Source organism: Convolutriloba macropyga, unplaced genomic scaffold, assembly GCF_964194025.1.
Source record: "Convolutriloba macropyga unplaced genomic scaffold, txConMacr16.3 SCAFFOLD_1126, whole genome shotgun sequence".
Taxonomy (NCBI): Eukaryota; Metazoa; Xenacoelomorpha; order Acoela; family Convolutidae; genus Convolutriloba; species Convolutriloba macropyga.
This window is the reverse complement of record NW_027451658.1, coordinates 32,271-48,008: the sequence shown is the minus strand read 5'-3', so window position 1 is coordinate 48,008 and position 15,738 is coordinate 32,271. Positions and strand designations below refer to the sequence as shown.

The 15,738-nt window shown below is 32.3% G+C and overlaps 1 protein-coding gene across 1 annotated transcript in view; it reads left to right on the top strand.

Moving 5' to 3' along the window:
* LOC142356880 (uncharacterized) overlaps positions 1–15,738 on the top strand; it is a gene marked incomplete at both ends in the record, with an annotated part of 59,185 nt that overhangs the window by 12,261 nt on the left and 31,186 nt on the right. The window lies entirely within an intron of this gene.

Below are 15,738 nucleotides of genomic sequence, written 5' to 3'. Positions count from 1 at the left end.
AACCTACGTACTACTGGTAGTCTGGGATATAAATTTGGTTTGCTTTGAACAACTCCTTGAACCAATGAAAAAGACCTATTTTTAAAATTCAATAATTGCAACTTATTCGAAATAATCGCAAATTTCCGTATGAAATAATAAATTTTTTCCTAGGCAAGTTATACCAAAATTGTTTTCTGTTTAAAACTCTAAGTGAACATGGGATGCTCCATGCAGAGTTTGGTTTGATTTGAATAACTCCTTGACCCGATGAAAAAGGCCTATTTTTAAAATTCGTTATTTGCGAAATTCGCAAATTTCCGTATGAAATATTAACTTTTTTCCTAGACAAGCTATACCGAAAATTCTTTTTGTTTTACAATTTAGCTACCCATGGAATACTCGATACCCAGTTTGGTTCGATTTGGACAACTCCTTGACCTGATAAAATTTAACTATTTTTTAAAATAAAGTCAGCGAGAAAGTCGAAATTTCCGTGTGAAATATCTACTTTTTTTGTAAGGCAGTTAGGCAAACCATTCTTTTCTTACTACATCCTACATACTACTGGTAGTCTGGGATATCAATTTGGTTCCCTTTCAACAACTGTAAGATCCGATAAAATTTAACTATTTTTTTAAAATTTAATAAGCGAAAACGTCGAAATTTCCGTGTGAGATATCTACTTTTTTGTAGGGCAGTTAGGCAAACCATTATTTTTGCACTACAATTTAAATACTACTGGTAGTCTGGGATATCAATTTGGTTCACTTTCAACAACTCTAAGATCCGATAAAATTTAACTATTTTTTAAAATTTAATAAGCGAAAACGTCGAAATTTCCGTGTGAGATATCTACTTTTTTGTAGGGCAGTTAGGCAAACCATTCTTTTTGCACTACAACCTACATACTACTGGTAGTCTGGGATATCAATTTGGTTCACTTTCAACAACTCTAAGATCCGATAAAATTTAACAATTATTTAAAATTTAATAAGCGAAAACGTCGAAATTTCCGTGTGAGATATTTACTTTTTTTTGTAGGGCAGTAAGGCAAAGCATTTTTTTGCACTGCAACCTACGTACTACTGGTAGTCTGGGATATCAGTTTGGTTCGCTTTGAACAACTCCTCGACCCAATGAAGAAGACCTATTTTTAAAACTCAATAATTGCAACTTATTCGAAATAATCGCAAATTTCCGTATGAATTGATAAATTTTTTCCTAGGCAAGTTATACCAAAAATTCTTTTTGTTTTACAATTTAGTTACCCATGGGATACTCGATGCCCAGTTTGGTTCGATTTGGACAACTCCTTGACCTGATAAAATTTAACTATTTTTTAAAATTTAATAAGCGAAAACGTCGAAATTTCCGTGTGAGATATCTACTTTTTTGTAGGGCAGTTAGGCAAACCATTCTTTTTGCACTACAACCTACATACTACTGGTAGTCTGGGATATCAATTTGGTTCACTTTCAACAACTCTAAGATCCGATAAAATTTAACAATTATTTAAAATTTAATAAGCGAAAACGTCGAAATTTCCGTGTGAGATATTTACTTTTTTTTGTAGGGCAGTAAGGCAAAGCATTTTTTTGCACTGCAACCTACGTACTACTGGTAGTCTGGGATATCAGTTTGGTTCGCTTTGAACAACTCCTCGACCCAATGAAGAAGACCTATTTTTAAAACTCAATAATTGCAACTTATTCGAAATAATCGCAAATTTCCGTATGAATTGATAAATTTTTTCCTAGGCAACTTAGACCAAAAATTATTTTCGTTTTACAATTTAGTTACCCATGGGATACTCGATACCCAGTTTGGTTCGATTTGGACAATTTATTGACCCGATAAAATTTAACTATTTTTTAAAATAAAGTCAGCGAAAAAGTCGAAATTTCCGTGTGAAATATCTACTTTTTTGTAAGGCAGTTAGGCAAACCATTCTTTTTGCACTAGATCCTACATACTACTGGTAGTCTGGGATATCAATTTGGTTCCCTTTCAACAACTGTAAGATCCGATAAAATTTAACTATTTTTTAAAATTTAATAAGCGAAAACGTCGAAATTTCAGTATGAGATATCTACTTTTTTGTAGGGCAGTTAGGCAAACCATTATTTTTGCACAACAACCTAAAAACTACTGGTAGTCTGGGATATCAATTTGGTTCACTTTCAGCAACTCTAAGATCCAATAAAATTTAACTATTTTTCAAAATTTAATAAGCGAAAACGTCGAAAATTTCGTGTGAGATATTTACTTTTTTTGTAGGGCAGTTAGGCAAACAATTTTTTTGCACTACAACCTACGCACTACTGGTAGTCTGGGATATCAAATTGGTTTGCTTTGAACAACTCCTTGACCCAATGAAAAAGACCTATATTTAAAATTCAATAATTGCAACTTATTCGAAATAATCCGTATGAATTAATAAATTTTTTCCTAGGCAAGTTATACCAAAAATTTTTTCTGTTTAAAACTCTAAGTAAACATGGGATACTCCATGCAGAGTTTGGTTTGATTTGAATAACTCCTTGACCCGATGAAAAAGACCTATTTTTAAATTTCGTTATTTGCGAAAGTCGCAAATTTCCGTATGAAATACTAACTTTTTTCCTAGACAAGCTGTACCAAAAATTCTTTTTGTTTTACTATTTAATTACCCATGGGATACTCGATACCCAGTTTGGTTCGATTTGGACAACTCCTTGACCCGATAAAACTTAACTATTGTTTAAAATAAAGTCAGCGAAAAAGTCGAAATTTCCGTGTGAAATATCTTCTTTTTTTTGTAGGGCAGTTAGGCAAACCATTCTTTTTGCACTACATCCTACATACTACTGGTAGTCTGGGATATCAATTTGGTTCCCTTTCAACAACTGTAAGATCCGATAAAATTTAACTATTTTTTAAAATTTAATAAGCGAAAACGTCGAAATTTCCGTGTGAGATATCTACTTTTTTGTAGGGCAGTTAGGCAAACCATTCGTTTTGCACTACAACCTACATACTACTGGTAGTCTGGGATAACAATTTGGTTCACTTTCAACGACTCTAAGATCCGATAAAATTTAATTTTTTTTTTAAAATTTAATAAGCGAAAACGTCGAAATTTCCGTGTGAGATATTTACTTTTTTGTAGGGCAGTTAGGCAAACCATTTTTTTGCACTACAACCTACGTACTACTGGTTGTCTGGGATATTAATTTGGTTCGCTTTGAACAACTCCTTGACCCGATGAAAAAGACCTATTTTTAAAATTCGTTATTTGCGAAATTCGCAAATTTCCGTATGAAATACTAACTTTTTTCCTAGACAAGCTATACCAAAAATTCTTTTTGTTTTACAATTTAGTTACCCATGGGATACTCAATACCCAGTTTGGTTCGATTTGGACAACTCCTTGACCCGATAAAATTTAACTATTTTTTAAAATAAAGTCAGCGAAAAAGTCGAAATTTCCGTGTGAAATATCTACTTTTTTTGTAAGGCAGTTAGGCAAACCATTCTTTTCGCACTAGATCCTACATACTACTGGTAGTCTGGGATATCAATTTGGTTCCCTTTCAACAACTGTAAGATCCGATAAAATTTAACTATTTTTTAAAATTTAATAAGCGAAAACGTCGAAATTTCCGTGTGAGATATCTACTTTTTTGTAGGGCAGTTAGGCAAACCATTGTTTTTGCACTACAACCTAAATACTACTGGTAGTCTGGGATATCAATTTGGTTCACTTTCAACAACTCTAAGATCCGATAAAATTTAACTATTTTTCAAAATTTAATAAGCGAAAACGTCGAAATTTTCTTGTGAGATATTTACTTTTTTTGTAGGGCAGTTAGGCAAACCATTTTTTTGCACTACAACCTACGCACTACTGGTAGACTGGGATATCAATTTGGTTCGCTTTGAACAACTCCTTGACCCAATGAAAAAGACCTATATTTAAAATTCAATAATTGCAACTTATTCGAAATAATCGCAAATTTCCGTATGAATTAATAAATTTTTTCCTAGGCAAGTTATACCAAAAATTTTTTCTGTTTAAACCTCTAGGTAAACATGGGATACTCCATGCAGAGTTTGGTTTGATTTGAATAACTCCTAGACCCGATGAAAAAGACCTATTTTTAAAATTCGTTATTTGCGAAATTCGCAAATTTCCCTATGAAATACTAACTTTTTTCCTAGACAAGCTTTACCAGAAATTCTTTTTGTTTTACAATTTAATTACCCATGGGATACTCGATACCCAGTTTGGTTCGATTTGGACAACTCCTTGACCCGATAAAATTTAATTATTGTTTAAAATAAATTAAGCGAAAAAGTCGAAATTTCCGTGTGAAATATCTTCTTTTTTTGTAGGGCAGTTAGGCAAACCATTCTTTTTGCACTACATCCTACATACTACTGGTAGTCTGGGATATCAATTTGGTTCCCTTTCAACAATTGTAAGATCCGATAAAATTTAACTACTTTTTAAAATTTAATAAGCGAAAACGTCGAAATTTCCGTGTGAGATATCTACTTTTTTGTAGGGCAGTTAGGCAAACCATTCTTTTTGCACTACAACCTACATACTACTGGTAGTATGGGATAATAATTTGGTTCACCTTCAACAACTCTAAGATCCGGTAAAATTTAACTTTTTTTTAAAATTTAATAAGCGAAAACGTCGAAATTTTCGTGTGAGATATTTACTTTTTTTGTAGGGCAGTTAGGCAAATCATTTTTTTGCACTACAACCTACGCACTACTGGTAGACTGGGATATCAATTTGGTTCGCTTTGAACAACTCCTTGACCCAATGAAAAAGACCTATATTTAAAATTCAATAATTGCAACTTATTCGAAATAATCGCAAATTTCCGTATGAATTAATAAATTTTTTCCTAGGCAAGTTATACCAAAAATTTTTTCTGTTTAAACCTCTAGGTAAACATGGGATACTCCATGCAGAGTTTGGTTTGATTTGAATAACTCCTAGACCCGATGAAAAAGACCTATTTTTAAAATTCGTTACTTGCGAAATTCGCAAATTTCCGTATGAAATACTAACTTTTTTCCTAGACAAGCTTTACCAGAAATTCTTTTTGTTTTACAATTTAATTACCCATGGGATACTCGATACCCAGTTTGGTTCGATTTGGACAACTCCTTGACCCGATAAAATTTAATTATTGTTTAAAATAAATTAAGCGAAAAAGTAGAAATTTCCGTGTGAAATATCTTCTTTTTTTGTAGGGCAGTTAGGCAAACCATTCTTTTTGCACTACATCCTACATACTACTGGTAGTCTGGTATATCAATTTGGTTCCCTTTCAACAATTGTAAGATCCGATAAAATTTAACTACTTTTAAAAATTTAATAAGCGAAAACGTCGAAATTTCCGTGTGAGATATCTACTTTTTTGTAGGGCAGTTAGGCAAACCATTCTTTTAGCACTACAACCTACATACTACTGGTAGTCTGGGATAACAATTTGGTTCACCTTCAACAACTCTAAGATCCGGTAAAATTTAACTTTTTTTTAAAATTTAATAAGCGAAAACGTCGAAATTTTCGTGTGAGATATTTACTTTTTTTGTAGGGCAGTTAGGCAAACCATTTTTTTGCACTACAACCTACGCACTACTGGTAGACTGGGATATCAATTTGGTTCGCTTTGAACAACTCCTTGACCCAATGAAAAAGACCTATATTTAAAATTCAATAATTGCAACTTATTCGAAATAATCGCAAATTTCCGTATGAATTAACAAATTTTTTCCTAGGCAAGTTATACCAAAAATTTTTTCTGTTTAAACCTCTAGGTAAACATGGGATACTCCATGCAGAGTTTGGTTTGATTTGAATAACTCCTAGACCCGATGAAAAAGACCTATTTTTAAAATTTGTTATTTGCGAAATTCGCAAATTTCCGTATGAAATACTAACTTTTTTCCTAGACAAGCTTTACCAGAAATTCTTTTTGTTTTACAATTTAATTACCCATGGGATACTCGATACCCAGTTTGGTTCGATTTGGACAACTCCTTGACCCGATAAAATTTAATTATTGTTTAAAATAAAGTAAGCGAAAAAGTCAAAAATTCCGTGTGAAATATCTTCTTTTTTTGTAGGGCAGTTAGGCAAACCATTCTTTTTGCACTACATCTTACATACTACTGGTATTCTGGGATATCAATTTGGTTCCCTTTCAACAATTGTAAGATCCGATAAAATTTAACTACTTTTTAAAATTTAATAAGCGAAAACGTCGAAATTTCCGTGTGAGATATCTACTTTTTTGTAGGGCAGTTAGGCAAACCATTCTTTTTGCACTACAACCTACATACTACTGGTAGTCTGGGATAACAATTTGGTTCACCTTCAACAACTCTAAGATCCGGTAAAATTTAACTTTTTTTTAAAATTTAATAAGCGAAAACGTCGAAATTTCCGTGTGAGATATTTACTTTTTTTGTAGGGCAGTTAGGCAAACCATTTTTTTGCACTACAACCTACGTACTACTGGTTGTCTGGGATATTAATTTGGTTCGCTTTGAACAACTCCTTGACCACATGAAAAAGATCTATTTTTAAAATTCAATAATTGCAACTTATTCGAAATAATCGCAAATTTCCGTATGAATTAATAAATTTTTTCCTAGGCAAGTTATACCAAAAATTTTTTCTGATTAAAATTCTAGGTAAACATCGGATACTCCATGCAGAGTTTGGTTTGATTTGAATAACTCCTTGACCCGATGAAAAAGACCTATTTTTAAAATTCGTTATTTGCGAAATTCGCAAATTTTCGTATGAAATACTAACTTTTTTCCTAGACAAGCTGTACCAAAAATTCTTTTTGTTTTACAATTTAATTACCCATGGGATACTCGATACCCAGTTTGGTTCGATTTGGACAACTCCTTGACCCAATAAAAATTAACTATTGTTCAAAATAAAGTCAGCGAAAAAGTCGAAATTTCCGTGTGAAATATCTTCTTTTTTTGTAGGGCAGTTAGGCAAACCATTCTTTTTGCACTACATCCTACATACTATTGGTAGTCTGGGATATCAATTTGGTTCCCTTTCAACAACTGTAAGATCCAATAAAACTTAACTATTTTTAAAAATTTAATAAGCGAAAACGTCGAAATTTCCGTGTGAGATATCTACTTTTTTGTAGGGCAGTTAGGCAAACCATTCTTTTTGCACTACAACCTACATACTACTGGTAGTCTGGGATAACAATTTGGTTCACTTTCAACAACTCTAAGATCCGATAAAATTTAACTATTTTTTAAAATTCAATAAGCGAAAACATCGAAATTTCCGTGTGAGATATTTACTTTTTTTGTAGGGCAGTTAGGCAAACCATTTTTTTGCACTACAACCTACGTACTACTGGTTGTCTGAGATATTAATTTGGTTCGCTTTGAACAACTCCTTGACCACATGAAAAAGACATATTTTTAAAATTCAATAATTGCAACTTATTCGAAATAATCGCAAATTTCCGTATGAATTAATAAATTTTTTCCTAGGCAAGTTATACCAAAAATTTTTTCTGTTTAAAACTCTAGGTAAACATGGGATACTCCATGCAGAGTTTGGTTTGATTTGAATAACTCCTTAACCCGATGAAAAAGACCTATTTTTATAATTCGTTATTTGCGAAATTCGAAAATTTCCGTATGAAATACTAACTTTTTTCCTAGACAAGCTGTACCAAAAATTCTTTTTGTTTTACAATTTAATTACCCATGGGATACTCGATACCCAGTTTGGTTTGATTTGGACAACTCCTTGACCCGATAAAATTTAACTATTGTTTAAAATAAAGTCAGCGAAAAAGTCGAAATTTCCGTGTGAAATATCTTCTTTTTTTTGTAGGGCAGTTAGGCAAACCATTCTTTTTGCACTACATCCTACATACTACTGGTAGTCTGGGATATCAATTTGGTTCCCTTTCAACAACTGTAAGATCCGATAAAATTTAACTATTTTTTAAAATTTAATAAGCGAAAACGTCGAAATTTCCGTGTGAGATATTTACTTTTTTTGTAGGGCAGTTAGGCAAACCATTTTTTTGCACTACAACCTACGTACTACTGGTTGTCTGGAATATTAATTCGGTTTGCTTTGAACAACTCCTTGACCACATGAAAAAGACCTATTTTTAAAATTCAATAATTGCAACTTATTCGAAATAATCGAAAATTTCCGTATGAATTAATAAATTTTTTCCTAGGCAAGTTATACCAAAAATTTTTTCTGTTTAAAATTCTAGGTAAACATGGGATACTCCATGCAGAGTTTGGTTTGATTTGAATAACTCGTTGACCCGATGAAAAAGACCTATTTTTAAAATTCGTTATTTGCGAAATTCGCAAATTTCCGTATGAAATACTAACTTTTTTCCTAGACAAGATATACCAAAATTTTTTTTGTTTTACAATTTAGTTACCCATGCGATACTCGATGCCCAGTTTGGTTCGATTTGGACAACTCCTAGACCCGATAAAATTTAACTATTGTTTAAAATAAAGTCAGCGAAAAAGTCGAAATTTCCGTGTGAAATATCTTCTTTTTTTGTAGGGCAGTTAGGCAAACCATTCTTTTTGCACTACCTCCTACATACTACTGGTAGTCTGGGATATAAATTTGGTTCCCTTTGAACAACTGTAAGATCCGATAAAATTTAACTATTTTTTAAAATTTAATAAGCGAAAACGTCGAAATTTCCGTGTGAGATATCTACATTTTGTAGGGCAGTTAGGCAAACCATTCTTTTCGCACTACAACCTACATACTACTGGTAGTCTGGGATAACAATTTGGTTCACTTTCAACAACTCTAAGATCCGATAAAATTTAACTATTTTTTAAAATTTCATAAGCGAAAACGTCGAAATTTCCGTGTGAGATATTTACTTTTTTTGTAGGGCAGTTAGTCAAACCATTTTTTTGCACTACAACCTACGTACTACTGGTTGTCTGGAATATTAATTCGGTTCGCTTTGAACAAATCCTTGACCACATGAAAAAGACCTATTTTTAAAATTCAATAATTGCAACTTATTCGAAATAATTGCAAATTTCCGTTAAATAATAAATTTTTTCCTAGGCAAGTTATACCAAAAATTTTTTCTGTTTAAAATTCTAGGTAAACATGGGATACTCCATGCAGAGTTTGGTTTGATTTGAATAACTCGTTGACCCGATGAAAAAGACCTATTTTTAAAATTCGTTATTTGCGAAATTCGCAAATTTCCGTATGAAATATTAACTTTTTTCCTAGACAAGCTATACCAAAAATTTTTTTGTTTTACAATTTAGTTACCCATGCGATACTCGATACCCAGTTTGGTTCGATTTGGACAACTCCTTGACCCGATAAAATTTAACTATTTTTTAAAATAAAGTCAGCGAAAAAGTCGAAATTTCCGTGTGAGATATTTACTTTTTTTGTAGGGCAGTTAGGCAAACCATTTTTTGCACTACAACCTACGTACTACTGGTTGTCTGGGATATTAATTTGGTTCGCTTTGAACAACTCCTTGACCACATGAAAAAGACCTATTTTTAAAATTCAATAATTGCAACTTATTCGAAATAATCGCAATTTTCCGTATGAATTAATAAATTTTTTCCTAGGCAAGTTATACCAAAAATTTTTTTCTGTTTAAAACTCTAGGTAAACATGGGATACTCCATGCAGAGTTTGGTTTGATTTGAATAACTCCTTGACCCGATGAAAAAGACCTATTTTTAAAATTCGTTATTTGCGAAATTCGCAAATTTCCGTATGAAATACTAACTTTTTTCCTAGACAAGCTGTACCAAAAAATCTTTTTGTTTTACAGTTTAATTACCCATGGGATACTCGATACCCAGTTTGGTTCGATTTGGACAACTCCTTAACCCGATAAAATTTAACTATTGTTTAAAATAAAGTCAGCGAAAAAGTCGAAACTTCCGTGTGAAATATCTACTTTTTTGTGGGGCAGTTAGGCCAACCATTCTTTTTGCACTACATCCTAAATACTACTGGTAGTTTGGGATATCAATTTGTTTCCCTTTCAACAACTGTAAGATCCGATAAAATTTAACTATTTTTTAAAATTTAATAAGCGAAAACGTCGAAATTTCCGTGTGAGATATTTACTTTTTTTGTAGGGCAGTTAGGCAAACCATTTTTTTGCACTACAACCTACGTACTACTGGTTGTCTGGAATATTAATTCGGTTCGCTTTGAACAACTCCTTGACCACATGAAAAAGACCTATTTTTAAAATTCAATAATTGCAACTTATTCGAAATAATTGCAAATTTCCGTTAAATAATAAATTTTTTCCTAGGCAAGTTATACCAAAAATTTTTTCTGTTTAAAATTCTAGGTAAACATGGGATACTCCATGCAGAGTTTGGTTTGATTTGAATAACTCGTTGACCCGATGAAAAAGACCTATTTTTAAAATTCGTTATTTGCGAAATTCGCAAATTTCCGTATGAAATATTAACTTTTTTCCTAGACAAGCTATACCAAAAATTTTTTTGTTTTACAATTTAGTTACCCATGCGATACTCGATACCCAGTTTGGTTCGATTTGGACAACTCCTTGACCCGATAAAATTTAACTATTTTTTAAAATAAAGTCAGCGAAAAAGTCGAAATTTCCGTGTGAGATATTTACTTTTTTTGTAGGGCAGTTAGGCAAACCATTTTTTGCACTACAACCTACGTACTACTGGTTGTCTGGGATATTAATTTGGTTCGCTTTGAACAACTCCTTGACCACATGAAAAAGACCTATTTTTAAAATTCAATAATTGCAACTTATTCGAAATAATCGCAATTTTCCGTATGAATTAATAAATTTTTTCCTAGGCAAGTTATACCAAAAATTTTTTTCTGTTTAAAACTCTAGGTAAACATGGGATACTCCATGCAGAGTTTGGTTTGATTTGAATAACTCCTTGACCCGATGAAAAAGACCTATTTTTAAAATTCGTTATTTGCGAAATTCGCAAATTTCCGTATGAAATACTAACTTTTTTCCTAGACAAGCTGTACCAAAAAATCTTTTTGTTTTACAGTTTTATTACCCATGGGATACTCGATACCCAGTTTGGTTCGATTTGGACAACTCCTTAACCCGATAAAATTTAACTATTGTTTAAAATAAAGTCAGCGAAAAAGTCGAAACTTCCGTGTGAAATATCTACTTTTTTGTGGGGCAGTTAGGCCAACCATTCTTTTTGCACTACATCCTAAATACTACTGGTAGTCTGGGATATCAATTTGTTTCCCTTTCAACAACTGTAAGATCCGATAAAATTTAACTATTTTTTAAAATTTAGTAAGCGAAAACGTCGAAATTTCCGTGTGAGATATCTACTTTTTTGTAGGGCAGTTAGGCAAACCATTCTTTTTGCACTACAACCCACATACTACTGGTAGTCTGGGATAAGAATTTGGTTCACTTTCAACGACTCTAAGATCCGATAAAATTTAATTATTTTTTAAAATTTAATAAGCGAAAAAGTCGAAATTTCCGTGTGAGATATTTACTTTTTTGTAGGGCAGTTAGGCAAACCATTTTTTTGCACTACAACCTACGTACTACTGGTTGTCTGGGATATTAATTTGGTTCGCTTTGAACAACTCCTTGACCACATGAAAAAGACCTATTTTTAAAATTCAATAATTGCAACTTATTCGAAATAATCGCAAATTTCCGTATGAATTAATAAAATTTTTCCTAGTCAAGTTATACCAAAAATTTTTTCTGTTTAAAACTCTAGGTAAACATGGGATACTCCATGCAGAGTTTGGTTTGATTTGAATAACTCCTTGACCCGATGAAAAAGACCTATTTTTAAAATTCGTTATTTGCGAAATTCGCAAATTTTCGTATGAAATACTAAATTTTTTCCTAGACAAGCTGTACCAAAAAATCTTTTTAATTTACAATTTAATTACCCATGGGATACTCGATACCCAGTTTGGTTCGATTTGGACAACTCCTTGACCCGATAAAATTTAACTATTGTTTAAAATAAAGTCAGCGAAAAAGTCGAAATTTCCGTGTGAAATATCTACTTTTTTTTGTAGGGCAGTTAGGCCAACCATTCTTTTTGCACTACATCCTACATACTACTGGTAGTATGGGATATCAATTTGGTTCCCTTTCAACAACTGTAAGATCCGATAAAATTTAACTATTTTTTAAAATTTAATAAGCGAAAACGTCGAAATTTCCGTGTGAGATATCTACTTTTTTCTAGGGCAGTTAGGCAAACCAATCTTTTTCCACTACAACCTACATACTACTGGTAGTCTGGGATAACAATTTGGTTCACTTTCAACAACTCTAAGATCCGATAGAATATAACTATTTTTTAAAATTTAATAAGCGAAAACGTCGAAATTTCAGTGTGAGATATCTACTTTTTTCCAGGGCAGTTAGGCAAACCAATCTTTTTCCACTACAACCTACATACTACTGGTAGACTGGGATATCAATTTGGTTCCCTTTCAACAACTGTAAAATCCGATAAAATTTAACTATTTTTTAAAATTTAATAAGCGAAAACGTCGAAATTTCCGTGTGAGATATCTACTTTTTTCTAGGGCAGTTAGGCAAACCATCCTTTTGCACTACAACCTACGTACTACTGGTATTCTGGGATATCAATTTGGTTCGCTTTGGACAACTCCTTGACCCAATGAAAAAGCCCCTTTTTTTAAAATTCAATAATTGCAACTTATTCGAAATAATCGCAATTTTCCGTATGAAATAATAACTTTTATCCTAGGCAAGTTATACCAAAAATTCTTTCTGTTTTACAATTTAATTACCCATGGGATACTCGATACCCAGTTTGGTTCGATTTGGACAACTCCTTGACCCGATAAAATTTAACTATTGTTTAAAATAAAGTCAGCGAAAAAGTCGAAATTTCCGTGTGAAATATCTACTTTTTTTGTAGGGCAGTTAGGCCAACCATTCTTTTTGCACTACGTCCTACATACTACTGGTAGTCTGGGATATCAATTTGGTTCCCTTTCAACAACTGTAAGATCCGATAAAATTTAACTATTTTTTAAAATTTAATAAGCGAAAACGTCGAAAATTCCGTGTGAGATATCTACTTTTTTGTAGGGCAGTTAGGCAAACCAATCTTTTTGCACTACAACCTACATACTACTGGTAGTCTGGGATAACAATTTGGTTCACTTTCAACAACTCTAAGATCCAATAAATAATAACTATTTTTTAAAATTTAATAAGCGAAAAAGTCGAAATTTCCGTGTGAGATATTTACTTTTTTTGTAGGGCAGTTAGGCAAACCATTTTTTTGCACTACAACCTACGTACTACTGGTAGTCTGGGATATCAATTTGGTTCGCTTTGGACAACTCCTTGACCACATGAAAAAGACCTATTTTTAAAATTCAATAATTGCAACTTATTCGAAATAATCGCAAATTTCCGTATGAATTAATAAATTTTTTCCTAGTCAAGTTATACCAAATATTTTTTCTGTCTAAAACTCTCGGTAAACATGGAATACTCCATGCAGAGTTTGGTTTGATTTGAATAACTCCTTGACCCGATGAAAAAGACCTATTTTTAAAATTCGTTATTTGCGAAATTCGCAAATTTCCGTATAAAATACTAACTTTTTTCCTAGACAAGCTGTACCAAAAATTCTTTTTGTTTTACAATTTAATTACCCATGGGATACTCGATACCCAATTTGGTTCGATTTGGACAACTCCTTGACCCGATAAAATTTAACTATTGTTTAAAATAAAGTCAGCGAAAAAGTCGAAATTTCCGTGTGAAATATCTACTTTTTTTGTAGGGCAGTTAGGCCAACCATTCTTTTTGCACTACATCCTACATACTACTGGTAGTCTGGGATATCAATTTGGTTCCCTTTCAACAACTGTAAGATCCGATAAAATTCAACTATTTTTTAAAATTTAATAAGCGAAAACGTCGAAATTTCCGTGTAAGATATCTACTTTTTTTAGGGCAGTTAGGCAAACCAATCTTTTTGCACTACAACCTACATACTACTGGTAGTCTGGGATAACAATTTGGTTCACTTTCAACAACTCTAAGATCCAATAAAATATAACTATTTTTTAAAATTTAATAAGCGAAAACGTCAAAATTTCCGTGTGAGATATTTACTTTTTTTGTAGGGCAGTTAGGCAAGCCATCTTTTTGCACTACAACCTACGTACTACTGGTAGTCTGGGATATCAATTTGGTTCGCTTTGGACAACTCCTTGACCCAATGAAAAAGACCTATTTTTAAAATTCAATAATTGCAACTTATTCGAAATAATCGCAAATTTCCGTATGAAATAATAACTTTTATCCTAGGCAAGTTATACCAAAAATTATTTTCGTTTAAAACTCTAGGTAAACATGGGATACTCCATGCAGAGTTTGGTTTGATTTGAATAACTCCTTGACCCGATGAAAAAGACCTTTTTTTAAAATTCGTTATTTGCGAAATTCGCAAATTTCCGTATGAAATACTAACTTTTTTCCTAGACAAGCTGTACCAAAAAATCTTTTTATTTTACAATTTAATTACCCATGGGATACTCGATACCCAGTTTGGATCGATTTGGACAACTCCTTGACCCGATAAAATTTAACTATTTTTTAAAATAAAGTCAGCGAAAAAGTCGAAATTTCCGTGTGAAATATCTACTTTTTTTTGTAGGGCAGTTAGGCAAACCATTATTTTTGCACTACATCCTAAATACTAATGGTAGTCTGGGATATCAATTTGTTCCCTTTCAACAACTGTAAGATCCGATAAAATTTAACTATTTTTTAAAATTTAATAAGCGAAAACGTCGAAATTTCCGTGTGAGATACTTACTTTTTTTGTAGGGCAGTTAGGCAAACCATCTATTTGCACTACAACCTACGTACTACTGGTAGTCTGGGATATCAATTTGGTTCGCTTTGGACAACTCCTTGACCCAATGAAAAAGACCTATTTTTAAAATTCAATAATTGCAACTTATTCGAAATAATCGCAAATTTCCGTATGAAATAATAACTTTTATCCTAGGCAAGTTATACCAAATATTCTTTCTGTTTAAAACTCTAGGTAAACATGGGATACTCCATGCAGAGTTTGGTTTGATTTGAATAACTCCTTGACCCGATGAAAAAGACCTATTTTTAAAATTCGTTATTTGCGAAATTCGCAAATTTCCGTATGAAATACTAACTTTTTTCCTAGACAAGCTATACCAAAAATTCTTTTTGTTCTACAATTTAGTTACCTATGGGATACTCGATACCCAGTTTGGTTCGATTTGGACAACTCCTTAACCCGATAAAATTTAACTATTGTTTAAAATAAAGTCAGCGAAAAAGTCGAAATTTCCGTGTAAAATATCTACTTTTTTTGTAGGGCGGTTAGGCCAACCATTCTTTTTGCACTACATCCTACATACTACTGGTAGTCTGGGATATCAATTTGGTTCCCTTTCAGCAACTGTAAGATCCGATAAAATTTAACTATTTTTTAAAATTTGATAAGCGAAAACGTCGAAATTTCCGTGTGAGATATCTATTTTTTTGTAGGGCAGTTAGGCAAACCATTCTTTTTGCACTACAACCTACATACTACTGGTAGTCTGGGATAGCAATTTGGTTCACTTTCAACAACTCTAAGATCCGATAAAATTTAACTGTTTTTTAAAATTTAATA